Below are 16,435 nucleotides of genomic sequence, written 5' to 3'. Positions count from 1 at the left end.
TAGCTTCATTTTGGATAATTGGTCTTCCTAGTGGATCCTGACTCAATGAAGCAGAACTCTGACTGTCTTGAGAACTGTCTCTAGCAATCTCTGCTGCAATTGTAGCTTCTTGCTGTATTTCCTCATTCAACATTTGCAGATAATTTGAAAAAACAGGACATTCTATGGTATCCTTGGTTGCATTGAACAAATCTTCATAACTGAGAAAATCTCCAAGTAGTTCCTCTTCTGTACGCCATGGCTTAAAGAGTTGCAAAAGAGCTAAATAGTAAAATTCCCTTTTGTCAGGATATTCACAACTCGATGATTAATCAAATGGCCTTTTCTTTGTTTCACCAGACAGCCTTCACATCCAATTACAGCATATACACCTTTATTGATATCTTCTGTGATGTTCCTCTTAAAAGTATAGGTTTGCAGAACTTCATAGAGACAAATGTTTGTCTTCAAAATATCTGTACTGTTTGGTTCTTTCTCCGCCAAATACTCTATTTCTTGTACAGATTTCAAAACTCGGTTTCGTGTTGCAGCACTAGACTCACCCAAATGATTGTTCTAGATTTGGCATATAGACTTGCTGATGATAACCGATCAGAACATTCATATGCTCCAATTTCTCGATGCGACATCTTCAGACTGTAACTGTATAATTTCTTACTTAGACTCTTTTCATGTGAAATTTCCTCCCACATTTCCTTCAGTTCCGTCTTTTCTGATTTTGTGATGTAAGACGTCACATATCGAGCCACAGCAATAGAGTTGTCAGCAACATATTGAATATCCATGTTAGCATTCCACATGGACAAAATGACTGGGTTGTAGTCATATATGTATTTCGACTCTTCATTTCTTCTTAGGTTTTATGTATTTTTCGGTGATTTTCTTGTCACAGTATGTCGCAGAGAAGACATCAAATTTTTCACTCTTCCTTTCGATGTTACTGGACGTGGAAATGCAAAACGACATTTTGTGTAGAGCTTGTCCTTGGATTTGTATTTTTGACGACAGTATTTTCCGCAACGATGGGTTTGAAAGCGTAAAACTTGATGTTTTAAATTGTTTTCTTCTGTACTTTTCGGAACAGCACATGTAGAATACTGTTCAATGAAATTCATCACTTTCTCATCTGAATCTGTTCCAAATTTGGATGCATCTTTGATCCATAGCAGCATATGTATGTGAGGAGCACCTCTTGCTTGATACTCCTTTCTCCAAAAGAAATCCAAAACCTCTCAAAGCGGAGGATTTTTTTTGTTTGTGATAAAATACATAATAGCTTCAAACCTATGATTGAAATACCTGCATACATTAACTGGATCCAAAGAGCACAGTTCTCCAGGTGTCTTGTATTCAATATTTTCAATGTTTTTATTTGCCTCTCGTAGAATTTGAAGTAAGTCTTCCCAAGCATACTCAGCACAGCTAAGAGTGAGGAACCATGTAGGAGTTCCTAAGTTTCTTAGCATACATTTCAATTCCCCATGACGACAGTACCAATAGTCGTTAGTACCACGCTGACATGTCATGAGATTAATTAGCTGAGATTCCAAAACACTGTCTTGCAGTTTGACTTTATCCATAAAGTCCCTTGCCGAAACATTTTGCAGATGTACTCCACTTTTCAGTATATGGTTCACTGCATAAGAAAGTCCAGACAAGTCACTCTCAAACAGTAGATGAAACAAATATGGAATGCATGGACGAAACCTTGGATCTTCTGCATATAATCTTAAAGTTCGGTATTCAGATGCAGGAATTTGAAGAGGTCGGTCGTCATATCGTCCACCTTGACCTGTTGGAAATACCTGTGGAAAACAACGAGCTATCTAAGTTTCTTCCCATACACTAATGGGACTTCCTTTTGCTTCTTTCATTTGAAACAAGTCAATAGCATTCCCCATTACTTCTTTGGAATGCAATGGATGGACACTATAATGTTCATACATTTCTTCACTTCTATAGACATCAACTTTTTCAATTTGCCCAGCTGAGAAATCACTGTCCTCTTCTACAGTTGTTTCCTCTTCTCCAACATATACATTTTTGTAGTAGTGATTATTTTGTACCAAATACAATGTTGCCTTTTTGACTTTCCTAACATCCACTAATTCTTGCCAGATTTTTTTACTCTTTGTTAGAACACCATTAACTAGAATAACCAGAGGTTCCTCTTCTACTTTTTCTACACCAATTGTATCAATATTTTTCTTAAAATCCTGAGGCAAAAAACAACTCTTCCCTTTAATCCTCTCTGTAAATCTAAAGGAGGCAATTTGCCTGTCTTAGGCTCCATGCGAACAATAGCCTGAAAAGGATGCACACATTGAATCAGAATAGACTCATAGGTATTTAAATCCATCAATTCAGAAGGAATGTCTACCAACTCCAGATTATTATGAACAGCTCTAGCAGGCATTATGTTTTCATTTAATTTATTATAACAATATTTACAAATACGTTGATCAGAACCCAAATCAAAACAATTTTCTACCAACAAATAAGTTGCAAAATCCTTCCACTCATCAATATTTTTCATTTCACTTTTTACATATAAATCAACTAGTCTAGTCTGATTCTTATAATGAGTTCGTCGACAACACACACAAGACAAATTAGGCCTTTCACTTGAATCGACCTTAAACTTTGTAATTTCATGTTCAAGTTTTTCTGTACTTGAAATCTGTACATTCTCTTCCACATTACCGTCTATTACTGTATCAGTTTCTGCACTGTCCTCTTTTTCACCAAAGTAACAAAACTCAATTTCTTCACAAATGTTCTTCACATCTAATTCAGTTCCATGCAAAAGATCACTGTTTAACTGTTTTAGCTTAAGTGCTGGACTTTTTGCATAATACAACCTTCTCACTAATTTCCTCACTTTATTATGATGCACTGCTAACATCCTAAAATGGTGAAAAACACTCTGACATACTTTTCTTGAAAGACAAGCCAGGGAGTGCCCATGCAAACCTGTTTTTTCTCTCCCACTACAAGGATCTAACTCTTGCAAAATCTTCATCTTTTGTTTTAGACATTTCTTAGTATATTTCTGTAAGAAATTGAGAAACAAATCAATTGAATCATGTTGCACACTACAAATACTACTACAATTCCAAGTATACACTGGAGCCTTAGGACATCTCCCTAAAACTTCATCAGCTAACAACTCTTCGGCATTTCTAGGCACAATTTTTTCTTTTTCAACCGGACAACCGTCCTTCACCTCATATGCTCGACCACTGGTGTCAACTGCATGCACCAAATAATTATCCTAAAAGTAACTTTCTTCATTAAAAAATGGCTCACAACTTGAACTATGCTTCCATTCTCCAGAAAAAACATCACAAAAATTAGTCCGATTAATTACTCTTTTCCACTTACATTTTGATTTGAAAACATTGATTACCTTATCTAGTGTACGAATTCTATTGATTACTAAACCATATAATTTATTTTTCATTTTAAATGCCTGATCCACAATCTTCACTATGCTTTTTTTTCTTGTAAAAAGCACTCTTCTTTTGATACATCTTTACATGTTTTAATAAATTTAAAACAATTCTGTTATAAAACATTCGTCTACGAATGTCAATAAATTGATTTCTCCGTCTATTGCTATAGAGAATATCATCTCCTTCTACAGGTCTAAAATGTTTTGAGGGGCACAGTTTTTTCTTTGTATTTAGAGATGTTTTTTTTTCTTTGAAAGAACATCTTTTTTTTTTACATTTCATTAATTTCCTTAAAAACTCCTTTGTTTGCTTACCAGGAGCATTCTTTTTTTCACTGAAGATTGTGTTTTGGATGAATCTTCTATTTGTGTTTTCTTGGACCATAAATCATCGTTATATATTTTTTGTCGTCTTTCCTTCGTCGGCATATTCTTTTATCTTTCTATAGATGATTACAATCTGTGGTAAAGAAAAAATAACATATTATAGACCACTGCAAACATACTACAAAGCAATTACAATAAGTAAACGATATAAACACTAGTTTACAACATAAGTAAGTTTATACCACAGCAACTGTGTCACAGCAACAGTGCAGTACAGTTTCATTATTAATCTCACTCTCTGTCTGCACCATCCCACTCTGTGCCTGTGTCTCATGTCACTCTGTGCCTGTGTCTCATCTCACTCTGTGCTTGTGTCTCATCTCACTCTGTGCCTGTGTCTCATCTCAGTCTGTGCCTGCCCCATCTCTCGCTTTGTGTGTGTCATTTCTCTCTTTGCGTGTCTCATCTCACTCTATGCCTGTGCCTCATCTCACTCTGTGCCTGTGTCTCATCTCACTCTGAGCCTGTGTCTCATCTAACTCTGTGCCTGTGTATCATCTCACTCTGTGCCTGCCCCATCTCTCTGTTTGTGTGTGTCATTTGTCTGTTTGCTGGTGTCTCATCTCACGCTGGTAAGTGTTTTATGGTAAAAAGTATGGCTTTAACATTTTTGACAAGGATCACACTGAGGGGTCCATTGGGATGGCGGGCGGATTGCCCCCGCCAGGCAGGCGGTAGCCACCGCCGGCCTGGCGGTGGCAATCCGCCCGCCATCCTGACTCAAAACACCCCCGCCATATTATGATGGCATGGTTGGCCGCGGCGGACGGAAAGACCGTCTGCCGCTTTTCCGCCCCGGTCGCCTTGCGGCCGGGGCGGAAAAGGGTTTATATGGTGGCGGTGTCTATTAGACACTGCCAGCCATATTAGGATAGGCATTTGTGAATGCCTTTCCGTGGCGGCAATGCCGCCACGGAAAGGCATGCAGAGTCCCCCTGCTGGGGCCCGTTGCGGGCCCCCAGGGACTCCATGGGGGTGGGGGGTGCATTGGTACCCCCCTGCATTTCAATGCACAACGTGTATTTTTAGCATTGCGGCGGGTGGTGCTTTCAGCACCGCCTGCCGCAATGCTACAAATGCGGGAAGCGCCCGCCACTGTGGCGGGCGCATCATTATATGTGGCACGGGACCCCCGCCCTTTAGGCGGGTGGTCCCATACACCGGTAGGATGACGGGCGGACAAAGTCCGCCCGTCATCCTAATGGACCTCTGAGTGTCTGTATGAAATAAGGAATTATATTTTCACATTTGTCAATAATGTCACCTGTTTCTGCTCACAGTTTGCATTTCTAAGATTAAACAGTACTCTGTGCCTGTGTCTCACCTCACTCTCTGCCTGTGTGTCAACTCACTCTGTGCCTGCCCCATCTCTCTCTCTTTGTGTGTGTCATTTGTCTGTTCGTGTGTGTCTCATCTCACTCTGGTAAATGTTTTATGGTAAAAAGTATGGCTTTAACATTTTTGACAAGGATCACACTGAGTGTCTGTATGAAATAAGGAATTATTTTTTCCCATTTGTCAATAATGTCATCTGTGTCTGTCACAGTTTGCATCTCTAAGGTTAAAGGGTACTTTGTGCATGTGTCTCACCTCACTCTGTGCCTGGGTGTCATCTCACTCTGTGCGTGCCCCATCTCTCTCTTTCTGTTTGTCATTTCGTAAAATGTATGGCTTTTTTTTTACAAGGATCACACTGAGTGTCTGTATGAAATTAGGAATTATATTTTCACATTTTTCAATAATGTCACCTGTGTCTGCTCACAGTTTGCATCTTACTCAGTGCCTGCCACATCTCTCTAACTCTCATCTACAAGTACATATCCTAAAGCCTAACTGACTTCAAGAATACATGTATTCCCATATTTTTAAACACATCAACTAAGCAAATTATTCACCCAGATTCATTTAAAATCAAGCTTGACTCATAGTGTGATCTTAGGCACATGACCAGGACGTTACATGTAATCTACCATGTCTGTCTCTGCCTCCACTATGTGTCTTTGTGCTCATAATATCTCACTGCCTCTACTGGCAAAAAACAGACCATATATATATAAGCAAGACATAACATTTCTTTTTCATTTCAACAGCACACCCTGGATCTTTATTGCACAGCTTAGAGCCTATTTGTGAACTAAGAGGCCTAACAGACATGCTGCCTGAGATTCTTTACTAGTACATATCCTATAACCTAACTGACTTCAAGAATACATGTATTCCCATATTTTTAAACACATCAACTAAGCAAATTATTCACTCAGATTCATTTAAAATCAAGCTTGACTCACAGTGTGATCTTAGGCACATGACCAGGATGTTAGATGTAATCTACCATGTCTGTCTCTGCATGCAATATGTGTGTCTCTGCTCATACTATTTTACTGTCTCTACTGGCAAAAAACAGACCATATATATATAAGCAAGACATAACATTCCTTTTTCATTTCAACTGCACACCCTGGATCTTTATTGCACAGCTTAGAGCGTATTTGTGAACTAGGGGACTAACAGACATGCTTCCTAAGATTCCCTACTAGTACATACCCTAAAGCCTTACTTACTTCAAGAATACATGTATTCCCATATCTTTAAACACATCAACTAAGCAAATTATTCACCCAGATTCATTTAAAATCAAGCTTGACTCACAGTGTGATCTTAGGCACATGACCAGGATAATACATGTAATCTACCATGTCTGTCTCTGCATGCAATATGTGTGTCTCTGCTCATACTATTTCACTGTCTCTACTGGCAAAAAACAGACCACATATATATAAGCAAGACATAACATTCCTTTTTCATTTCAACGGCACACCCTGGATCTTTATTGCACAGCTTAGAGCCTATTTGTGAAGTAAGAGGCCTAACAGACATGCTGCCTAGGATTCCCTACTAGTACATATCCTAAAGCCTAACTGACTTCAAGAATACATGTATTCCCATATTTTTAAACACATCAACTAAGCAAATTATTCATCCAGATTCATTTAAAATCAAGCTTGACTCACAGTGTGATCTTAGGCACATGCCCAGGATGTTACATGTAATCTACCATGTCTGTCTCTGCATGCAATATGTGTGTCTCTGCTCATACTATTTCACTGTCTCTACTGGCAAAAAACAGACCACATATATATAAGCAAGACATAACATTCCTTTTTCATTTCAACGGCACACCCTGCATCTTTATTTCACAGCTTAGAGCCTATTTGTGAAGTAAGAGGCCTAACAGACATGCTGCCTAAGATTCTCTACTACTACATATCCTAAAGCCTAACTGACTTCAAGAATACATGTATCCCATATTTGTAAACACATCAACTAAGCAAATTATTCATCCAGATTCATTTAAAATCAAGCTTGACTCACAGTGTGATCTTAGGCACATGACCAGGATGTTACATATAATCTACCATGTCTGTCTCTGCATGCAATATGTGTGTCTCTGCTCATATTATTTCACTGTCTCTACTGGCAACAAACAGACCACACATATATGAGCAAGACATAACATTCCCTTTTCATTTCAACGGCACACCCTGGATCTTTATTGCACAGCTTAGAGCCTATTTGTGAAGTAAGAGGTCTAACAGACATGCTGCCTAAGATTCCCTACTAGTACATATCCTAAAGCCTAACTGACTTCAAGAATACATGTATTCCCATATTTTTAAACACATCAACTAAGCAAATTATTCATCCAGATTCATTTAAAATCAAGCTTGACTCACAGTGTGATCTTAGGCACATGACCAGGATGTTACATGTAATCTACCATGTCTGTCTCTGCATGCAATATGTGTGTCGCTGCTCATACTATTTCACTGTCTCTACTGGCAAAAAACAGACCACACATATATAAGCAACCATAACATTCCTTTTTCATTTCTACGGCACACCCTGCATCTTTATTGCACAGCTTAGAGCCTATTTGTGAAGTAAGATGCCTAACAGACATGCTGCCTAAGATTCTCTACTACTACATATCCTAAAGCCTAACTGACTTCAAGAATACATGTATTCCCATATTTTTAAACACATCAACTAAGCAAATTATTCATCCAGATTCATTTAAAATCAAGCTTGACTCACAGTGTGATCTTAGGCACATGACCAGGGTGTTACATATAATCTACCATGTCTGTCTCTGCATGCAATATGTGTGTCTCTGCTCATATTATTTCACTGTCTCTACTGGCAAAAAACAGACCACACATATATGAGCAAGACATAACATTCCCTTTTCATTTCAACGGCACACCCTGGATCTTTATTGCACAGCTTAGAGCCTATTTGTGAAGTAAGAGGTCTAACAGACATGCTGCCTAAGATTCCCTACTAGTACATATCCTAAAGCCTAACTGACTTCAAGAATACATGTATTCCCATATTTTTAAATACATCAACTAAGCAATTTATTCATCCAGATTCATTTAAAATCAAGCTTGACTCACAGTGTGATCTTAGGCACATGACCAGGATGTTACATGTAATCTACCATGTCTGTCTCTGCATGCAATATGTGTGTCGCTGCTCATACTATTTCACTGTCTCTACTGGCAAAAAACAGACCACACATATATAAGCAACCATAACATTCCTTTTTCATTTCTACGGCACACCCTGCATCTTTATTGCACAGCTTAGAAACCTATTTGTGAAGTAAGATGCCTAACAGACATGCTGCCTAAGATTCTCTACTACTACATATCCTAAAGCCAAACTGACTATTCATTTAAAATCAAGCTTGGCTCACAGTGTGATCTTAGGCACATGACCAAGGTGTTACATGTAATCTACCACGTCTGTCTCTGCATGCAATATGTGTGTCTCTGCTCATACTATTTCACTGTCTCTACTGGCAAAAAAACAGACCACATATATATAAGCAAGACATAACATTCCTTTTTCATTTCAACGGCAAACCCTGGATCTTTATTGCACAGCTTAGAGCCTATTTGTGAAGTAAGAGGTCTAACAGACATGCTGCCTAAGATTCCCCACTAGTACATATCCTAAAGCCTAACTGACTTCAAGAATACATGTATTCCCATATTTTTAAACACATCAACTAAGCAAATTATTCATCCGGATTCATTTAAAATCAAGCTTGACTCACAGTGTGATCTTAGGCACATGACCAGGATGTTACATGCAATCTACCATGTCTGTTTCTGCATGCAATATGTGTGTCTCTGCTCATACTATTTCACTATCTCTACTGGCAAAAAACAGACCACATATATATAAGCAAGACATAACATTCCTTTTTCATTTCAACGGCACACCCTGGATCTTTATTGCACAGCTTAGAGCCTATTTGTGAAGTAAGAGGCCTAACAGACATGCTGCCTAAGATTCCCTACTAGTACATATCCTAAAGCCTAACTGACTTCAAGAATACATGTATTCCCATATTTTTAAATACATCAACCAAGCAAATTATTCATCCAGATTCATTTAAAATCAAGCTTGACTCACAGTGTGATCTTAGGCACATGACCAGGATGTTACATGTAATCTACCATGTCTGTCTCTGCAAGCAATATGTGTGTCTGTGCTCATACCATCTCACCATCAATCACCATCTTACATTTTATCAAAAAACATATAGCATAGTAAATCGTTTTACACAGAGCACAGCCCATTTAAATAATCACTACATTACAAGGCAGAAACCTGACTCATTTTCAAAATACATTTCCAATATGCACCATATATTTTTTTGCCAGCATTACATAGAAACATGAGACACAATTCAAGAATAAACAAGCCCAATATGCTTCTTAATCTTCCCCATAGTGCATACAGCAGTCTATCTATATTACATCAATCATAACTCACCTTTAAAAATGCTTTAGGAGATTAAGCTGAATCTCTGAAATGCACCTCAAACACTGCAACCAGAAATGGCCCTGATTCCCTGTAATTCTTCACACATATCCCTGAAGTTAACCAATAAATATTCTTTCGACACTATTTCAAAACCAAACTGACATTTTAATTGGTTCTACATTTCAACACTTTCAAACTCACATAATATTCACCCATCCCCCCAGTGCTCATTCAGCCTGTTACCATGGTAACTCCCACCGAACTCAGCACACAGGTGAAAAATTCATAATAATATGTTGCAAATGAATCCAGCAAGGGTGTTTAACCTCTCAATATACTAGCTAATCATATGCAATGTTTCTTTCAATGACTTTTTCTCAACCATTAGAATTACTTATTTCAAAAAACAAAAGCATGCACCCTAATTTTTAGTGGATAATTTAAAAAATCACCAATCATTTCTTCTCTTTCAAGTGCACTAAATCTCAACCACTTTTTTTTCTTAAATCCTACTTTCAAACTGCCATTTCATTTCCACAACTCATCTGAATACAACCACATATACCTTGAAGATGCCTAAAGTCTGGATTGTGGGTCATAGCTTTGTTCACTGTAGTGAAAAATATGCAGCTAAAAGAGGTATTCACAACCTTAATTTACCAAATGTGGATATTATGTGGATTGGCCCGAGAGGATTGAGATGTCACCAATTGATACCATTGGTAAAATCCTTTATGCATCTACCACACCCTGACCTCATAATTGTGCACTGTGGGGAAATGACCTGGGCACTTTGACTGGGGTAGGTCTGGAAATGCTTTTAAAGGACATCTTTGGGCAATTGATGTCACTTTTTCCAAAAACTGCCTTGGTATATTCTAATATATGCCAAAAGCAAAAATGGAACTGGTCCTACCAATTTTGTCCACAGATTGAGAAAGCAAGGAAACATGTGAATAAATCTGTTTCTGCTTTCCTCAGAGACTATGGTATGGGTTCCATATACCACAACAACTTGCGTTACAACATGCAAGGCATCTATAGGAGAGATGGTGTACATTTTACAGATGAGGGGAATAGAGTCTTCCTCTTGAATTTTAGACTCTGCATCGGTACCTACTTGTAGGTACAAAAAACACCCACATAACACAACAACTCTTTTCAGAACTACCCTACCTGTAAGCACTCTAAACTATTTTTTTTCTCTAATATTTTACACTGTTTTTCCCCGTGGTACCGGGAAGCGTACATGGGAATGCACCCAGCGCTTACCCCGTAAAAATTTCAACAAAAAAAATATTTGTATTGCCCTTCAGGGTCCTTCTAGGCCCCCCTCAGAAAACCTAGGGTGTCAGGGGGTGTCTACCCTGCCCCCTTTTAATCATTTCCCCCTTTTTTAAACACCTCTTGTTTCTCGATTCTACCGAGACACAAGATGGCGGACTCTCCGGACAGTTTGGAATGTTGACAGACACCCGAGAGCCAATCAGCTTTCTGCTCGTGCACTTCCGTGGCGCGCCGGGTGCGCTCACCGGTACGCGTACCTGTAAGCGCTCGAAGCGCGCACATAGATATATATGTGTTTTTGAAGTTACTTTTCATAAAAACCACTGGAGCAATTTTAAACAAATATGGAAAAGGCACTTCTGTGTACCAGTCCCTACCATTTTGCAAAGTTTGGTGTAATTCCGTTCAGCCGTTCGGGCTGTAGCCGTGTCTAAATGTCCTATGGAAAATTGCATGGGGAAAACACATTTGAAAGTGTTGAAATTTAGAACCAATTAAAATGTTACTTTGTTTTGAATTTGTGTATGATGAAGTTTGATTGGTTATGTATATATCTAAAATGAGAGGAAAACACGGCCATTTTGTGATACTACTGTCTGAGGTACATTTGTGAGGAATTTTTGGTGTTCAATTTCAGGTGTAAGATTTACACAGTACTAACTCTTCTCCTACTTTCAAAAAGGTGAGTTGTTAATTTGTAAGGGGAACTATGTTGTACACTTTAAGATAATTTGAAAAATTATTTATCCTAGTTATTTACCTTCCTTCTGTTATAGTTATGGATTGAGATAGGCTTCATCACATGCAGTGCTTTATGTTTCTAATTCCTGCATGATACTATACACTGCCCAAAGAAAACTTCACTGTTAAAAACTCAGAAGTACCTTTGTCAACTTGATCCCTACAGTGCCCTAACTCTACTGATATAGTTATATCAATTAAAAAAAATTGTGCATATTAATTTTGAAGAACTAAGTACTTGATAAAGCTAGTTTTATATTATGTATTACTAAAAACGATAAATGAAAGTGATTATTTTTTTCTGCAATTTACAGCAAGAAATTTCAAAATAAAATGGATCACAATGAAGAGAACGTTTACATTTATTTTGAATTTTCCACTACATTTATTGAGTTCTAAATGTCCCGGATATTGACAGCCACAATAATGAAATATTTTCTCTTGGAGGAGATGACATGAGTGATTTTTGGGATCAGTCTCTTGACGGCGAATTTATCGAATGTTTGGAGACCATAGAGTTCCAAGAATCATCATTGCAGACTTTTCATGAGGAGATTCCTGATGATGTGATTGAAGAGGAAATTCCTGATGAGGACATGTTACAAGTTCTTTTAAATTATGAAAATTCAGAACAATAAATTAATATTTAGAAATTAAAAATTGTTTGAGATATTATTCATTTTTATTTCTAATTTATGAGGTAGTAGCAAAGTGATTGTAGTATAAAGTGAGACTTATAGTATAGAGTGCAACATTTTTATCTTACATAGTAAGTTTACTCATATTTACTTCCCTTCTCCCTACTATATTTTCTCCAATGTATATTTGACATCTCTTCTTCATCTCCTGCCTCCTTTCTCTCACTGTCTGTCTCTGATGCACCCTATCGCCGCCATTTTGTGTAGTTTCAGAAGAGAGTGACATGTAATAGTTAAGAACGTGAAAAGGGGGCAGGGTAGAGTGCCCCTGACCCCCCAGACCTTACCAGGGGGTCCCAAAAGGATTCTGTTTCTGACTAAGGTATGCGTTCCATATACCAAAAAAACTTGCGTTACAACATGCAAGATATCTACAGAGGAGACGTTGTACATTTCTCAGATGAGGGGAACAGAGTCTTTCTGTTGAATTTTAGACTCTGCATCAGTACCTACTTGTAGGTACTTAAATCACCCACATAACACAACAGCTCTTTTTAGAGCTACCCTACCTCTAAGCACTCCAAATTATTATTTTACACTATTTTTTTTCACAGTTTTTCCCTGTGGTGCGCTCAGGGTACGCGTACCGGGAAGCGTACATGGGAACGCACCCAGCGCTTACCCCGCGAAAATTTAAAAAATAAATAAATAGTTTTTTTGCCCTTCAGGGCCCTTCTAGGCCCCCTTCGGAAAACCTAGGGGGTCAGGAGGTATCTACCCTGCCCCCTTTTAATAATTTCCCCCTTTATTTTTTCACCTCCTCTGTCTCGATTCTACCGAGACACAAGCTGGCGGACTGTTCAGAATGTTGACAGACACCCGAGAGCCAATCAGCTTTCCGCTCGCGCACTTCCGTGGCGCGCCGAGTGCGCTCCCAGTACGCGTACCGGTAAGCGCTCGAAGCGCGCATATAGATATTTACATTTTTTTGAAGTACATTTTTCGTAAAAACCACTGGAGCAATTATCACCAAATATAGAAAAGGCACTTCTGCGTACCAGTCCCTACAATTTTGCAAAGTTTGGTGTAATTCCATTCAGCAGTTCGGGCTGTAGCCATGTCTATTCGTCCTATGGAAATTAACATGTGGAAAACACGTTTTGGGACCCCTTTTTTTTCTCGGCCTCCGCATGACGAATCCCCCCGAAACTTCCAGGGAAGAAGCGGAGCAGAGCAGGTCAAAATTTTCGAAAATTACGCGCACATTCCTCCACCGGCGCCAAAGTTATTCCCAATAGAATGTTGCGGATTTCCGATGGTAGCTAGGTCCTAACTATAACTACCTACTGGCGACCGCCAGAAGGTAATATATATATTCACTGAAAAAAACATAGGTTTCGGCCACGTTATAGTTAGGAATTAGCATTTAAAAAACCTTAGCAATTCACTGAAAAAAACATAGGTTTCACCCATATTATAGTTAGCTGGACATTTCTCTCATAGAAAACCATTGAAATTCCCCCGTTATAGTTAGTTCAGCTAACTATAACTCGCGCGCCCGCAATGCACTGCTGATGACGTCACATATTACATCACTCATCACATGGTCAGTGACATCACTGATGACATCACTGATGACATCATCCACTGAATGTGTGTCTTTCTGAAAAATAAACATTTTTATATATGTATATCTAAAGGTCGATAGAAGAATAAATAGGTAAATAAGTTTCTAAATGGATTTTTTTTGTAAATGTCATTGTATAACTGACTTATTCAGTATATCTTAGTGAATACATGTATTAGCGAGTAATGTTTAAATATGTAAATATCTGTATCACTTTCTGTATAAGTGGCTGCATGGGTTGGTGAGTAGCTACACAAGTGTCTATATGGGTTATTAGTGGGGTTTTTGAGTATCAGAATGAGTGTCTGTATGGTTTGGTGGCGGTTATCACTTAGGGCACAGATGCATGAATGACTGACTCACTGTTTGTATATGGTTTGAAGACAGCATGTGTGCAGGACTGTACGGGTGGATGAATGTATGTATGGGTGTGCTAGTGAGTTATTGACTGCCTCAATAGTGTCTTTATGAGTAACTACATATGTTTTAAACTAGTGTATGTGAGTATTGATGTATGTAACTAAGGATATATGACAGTGACAGATTGAAAAAGTTCCTTTATAAATAAGTATGTGTTTCAATAACTGATTGTTTAAGAGAGTAAGTATGTGTACGTTTCTGTAAAAGTACGTGTACTGGTGTGTGTATAGCTGTATATGCAAACAAATGGATGTTTGATAGTTTATTTGCATGTGTGAGTATGTGTGTGAGTAACTGTATGGATGAATATCGGTGTTTAACAGGATGTAGAGGTGTATGAGTACATATGATGAGTGAGTACATGTTTAAGTGACTATATAGAACTTTTAGTGGATGAGTGGATGTGTATGTAGATGTTGGAATTACTGAATAGGTTGTCGTAACTGGTATTGGTATCTCCATTTTTTTGAAAATTTTAGTATCTATTTTTGAATGTGTGTATTATAGGTTATATTAGGGTGAGAGGAGGTCTGCCACGCTTTCACATGGATGATTTCATCAGTGATGTCATCAGTGATGTAATTTGAGATGTCGTCAGTGATGTCATCAGTGATGTCATTTGAGATGTCATCAGTGATGTCATCAGTGATGTCACTGACCATGTGATGAGTGATGTAATATGTGACGTCATCAGCAGTGCATTTCGGGCGCGCGAGTTATAGTTAGCTGAACTAACTATAACGGAGGAATTTCAATGGTTTTGTATGAGCGAAATGTCCAGCTAAGTATAACATGGGTGAAACCTCTGTTTTTTTTCAGTGAATTGCTAAGGTTTTTTAAATGCTAATTCCTAACTATAACTTGGCTGAAACTTATGGTTTTTTAAGTGAATTTCTAAGGTTTTTTAAATGCTAATTCTTAACTATAACGTGCCTGAAACCTATGGTGTTTTCTGTGAATATATATATGCACTGGAAAACTAAACACCCACTTCCTTTACAAAGAAATGGAAAGTTTGCATCTCTGCAACCTCTCTAATTTTTCACCTAAGTCATCTTCCACTCAATGAATACAACAACCACAAATACACACACCTACTTGCTACCAATCTTGCTTATCAATTATTCTTCTTTAATTCAAATTCAAAGTGCAGGCCCTTTATTTATCCTTCTTGGTAACTACTACCCATGAATAGCAGTGGGTAATTTGCACACTTCTGTCCTTTCTTGCGTGTTTTGTACTACACACTGCGACAGGTTTACAAGCCCCTTGCACCACTTTTGCATCATTTTTCCCACGACCTTGTAAATCTGCCCAACTGTGTGTACTTTATGCACTAGCTTTCTTCCTTAGTTGCTGTACTAGTTTCTCTTGCTCCCACTGTAGAATCCAACACCCTATCTGTGTAATGACCTGGAAATCCAAGGATCCACTTCACTGACCATGTAGTGGGTAGTTTGCATCTCTCCAACCTTTCTTATTTTTCACGTTTTTCATCTTCCACACAATCTACACATCATCCACACATACACACATCTAATTGTTGCATTCTTTAGCTGTGATTATTAACTATTCTTCTATTTTATATTCATCTTCAAAGTGCAAGCCCTTTATCAAGCCTTTTTGTTGTAACTACTGTTCAAGGAATTCTGCTCATACAAAGAACTGTGCATAAAGACTTAGGACCTCAGTGAATTACGGTGTTCCAAAACCCACCTTACTACACAAACCTCCTACCAAACTAGCAATCAGTGACTCATTGGTTCTTCGCCCTGAGCAAAAACACCAATGACTAGTCAACCCAGAACATGCGACTTAGATTACATGAAGTAAAGTGGATAACAAAAACACTCTTTCAATATAGTCTTACACCCGTCCAAAACAAGATGTAAATAAAGACACGTGCAACTTTGAAATGTTTATTTCTAACACCATAATCTCATGCACAGTACCTTAGAAAATACAACCAAACATATTATCAGAAACAAGGTTGTCAGCATTGTTACTATTCTATGAAATACAAATGGAAAAATCATCCTATAA

The sequence above is a fragment of the Lissotriton helveticus genome, chromosome 3_1 (assembly GCF_964261635.1).
Source record: "Lissotriton helveticus chromosome 3_1, aLisHel1.1, whole genome shotgun sequence".
In the NCBI taxonomy this organism is placed as follows: domain Eukaryota; kingdom Metazoa; phylum Chordata; class Amphibia; order Caudata; family Salamandridae; genus Lissotriton; species Lissotriton helveticus.
Note: the sequence above shows the minus strand (reverse complement) of the source record.